Source organism: Xenia sp. Carnegie-2017, unplaced genomic scaffold (genome assembly GCF_021976095.1).
Source record: "Xenia sp. Carnegie-2017 unplaced genomic scaffold, XeniaSp_v1 HiC_scaffold_25, whole genome shotgun sequence".
Classification (NCBI taxonomy): Eukaryota; Metazoa; Cnidaria; class Anthozoa; order Malacalcyonacea; family Xeniidae; genus Xenia; species Xenia sp. Carnegie-2017.
The window spans coordinates 65,716-68,260 of NW_025813488.1; the positions used below are offsets into that span (position 1 = coordinate 65,716).

At 40.0% G+C, this 2,545-nt stretch overlaps 1 long non-coding RNA gene across 1 annotated transcript; it reads left to right on the plus strand.

Moving 5' to 3' along the window:
• The first annotated feature begins 395 nt into the window (after window positions 1-395).
• On the plus strand, window positions 396-1,691 carry LOC124452544. The gene is made up of 4 exons (XR_006950797.1): window positions 396-441; window positions 525-599; window positions 734-843; window positions 1,149-1,691. It is a non-coding gene; the product is annotated as an uncharacterized LOC124452544 (long non-coding RNA).
• The last annotated feature ends 854 nt before the right edge of the window (window positions 1,692-2,545 follow it).

The following is a 2,545-nucleotide window of genomic DNA, read 5'->3' on the forward strand; positions in this document are numbered from 1 at the left end:
TCTAGTGTTAGAATGTTAGTCGTGTGTAAGAGTGATCGTGTTTGCGTCACAAAGAAAAGTGGCATGACATTGTCAGTGGGTTTTATAAAACAATAGTAAACAACCAAGATTGGCTATCGACACATTTGTAACCATAAAATTGTGTGTTATAGAGTTTCAGTTTGCCAACATGTTTAAAAGACATAGCAAGCAGCAGAAAACAGGACCAGAAGCAAAGCGAGCAAAGAGTGGACACGAGAAAACCCCAATGGGCTTTTGCTTACTTTGTTTTAGGCAAGGCAAACGCAAATTTTGGCTTGCTAGAGGAACAAGTCCTCTCTAGCAAACCATTTAAAACTCACAGCGACAAGGGCGAAAAGACCTTAGCAAATGACGCTATTAGAGAAGATTCCCTCTTGCTAAATCTGCGCTACAGGCGTACAAAATGCTTAAATCGGCTAGGTAAATGAAAATCAAGTTCCCAATTCCCAAATTGAGAACTGCACTTACATTGTGTATGTTTTCTATGTTAATTGTATTTTCAGTACAAGCCAAGTGCAACAAAAGTGTGGTGGCGACGGAATGGGAGAACGGATAGAAATTATGGAAGTCGATGAAAGGTAGCTAAATTGCTCATTCCCTGCGTGAACCATAAAATAACCGAATATCACAAACTGCATACATGTTATATAATACATTTCTTTTACATATACAGTGATAGCTTTTTAAAATTATGAATATTAAATTGTTTCAGAGAGCTTGGTAAGGATACGGCTGGACATGCAACTGACGAACTTTCGTGCAAAATCGTTTCTGGTGTCAGTGAATCTGAAAGTTGGGAGGAAACCGATGAAAAGATGAGAGGTTTGTTAGTGAAATACGGCATTTTTCTTGCATTATAGTATCAGATTTTACGACATTTTGTCACGATATTTTGTGAAATTTATGCCATAGTGGTTGAAAGTGTTGACTTTTTAGTTCAAGGCTTCCAATAATTCACTTGTTCGGATAAGTAATTTCTACATTACAAATTTCTTAAGTCGTTTAATATTAACGATGAAATCATTAAGTATTTCAACGTCTTCTGTTGAATTTCTTAGTACATATACTTTTCACACAGTTTGCAAAAAAATTTTAATGTTGGCTTTTTAACACTTTCATTGTTACAGCATAGAGATTGTGAGAGTTAATGCAGTAAGTAAGACGAGTAAGGCTGCCTCTATTTCAAACACCAGCCGTCTTAGCTATCAAAGCTCGCTTGGAAGTTTTCTTCCTTCAATTTTATCAAGTGAGCAAGGCGACCTGCCATTTGATGTGGACGAACTTGCGGAAAAAATTGCTACTAAGGTGGCACAAAAGTTGAGTGGTAACCCTAAATCAGCCCAATCAACAAGTTCAACAACTACATACAATCCCACATCGAGTACCGCACTTCGATCTTCCAATTTGATTGAGCTTGTGGATGAAGTGGAAGATTTTGAAATACTAAAAGAAGAGAACAGCTGGGTGCTGCAGTGTCGAACGTGTGTCGAATTTTTAAACTCTTCCCGTGTTTCCTTTTCGTCATCTTTTAATCGACCTACTGGCAAAGCAGACGGATCTTTGGCATCTGGTTTACATATGTCAGATGCCTTGTATGAACAGCTAATTGCAGGCAAGTGTGAAAAATGGTACAGCCAAAAGCAAGCGTGTCATCGACATCTTCTTTCTTTGACCCACAAAACGCTGATGACCACATGAAGATGGTAAAGCAAGGGAGGTCAAGGGAAGTACTTGTTGCAAAGAATCAACTCCGTGCAGCTCTTGTCTTGTGTTGTGAAAACAAAGTCAGCTGCAGTTCATTATGAAGCACGAATTGCTGAGCTTCAAGCTGCTGGTGCGGATGTTGGTGATTTTTGTCATTCTCGAAAATTGTTTCCAGACATGATCAAAGCAGCATGTGCTTACATCGACATGAGAGCAGCCAATTTTCTTTCTACCCCTCTTCCAAACACAGGAATGCCCCCACATTTTTATGTTACAGCTGATAAATCTACCAATCATCGCATCACTAATCAGGTTACTATCGTTTGTCCAGTTGTAAATGGTAGTCGCCAAGGCATTGTCCTTGACGCAAGGGAGTTTACAGTAACTCTGATGCAACTGGTGGTACAGGTGATGCTCTAGCTGCATCCATTTTTAAAGATCTTGACGTGCATGTTGGTATTAAGGATAATCGGCTACTGCAAGTGCAAGGGCGAGTGATGGATGGACAATACGTCAACAAGCCGTTCATTGCAGGCATGAACGAGCCTGTATTTGAACTTTTGCATGATGATCTGTCCTGCAAAGAAAGATTCTGGTGGCCTGTCCAATGGGACCCTGCCCATTGGTTAGATAAAGTATTTAGTCAGCTCAAGGACTCGCCTTTCGTTGATCGTTTGCTGAGAAGGATTGCACTTTATCATCAACTTTTTAGTCGTGGTAAAATGCACAGCGTAGCGCGTCATACTGCTAAGGACTTGAATCTTCCGTTTCGAGTAACCAACGCATTTGCACATCAGCGGTTTTTGAGCTCCAGCTATCT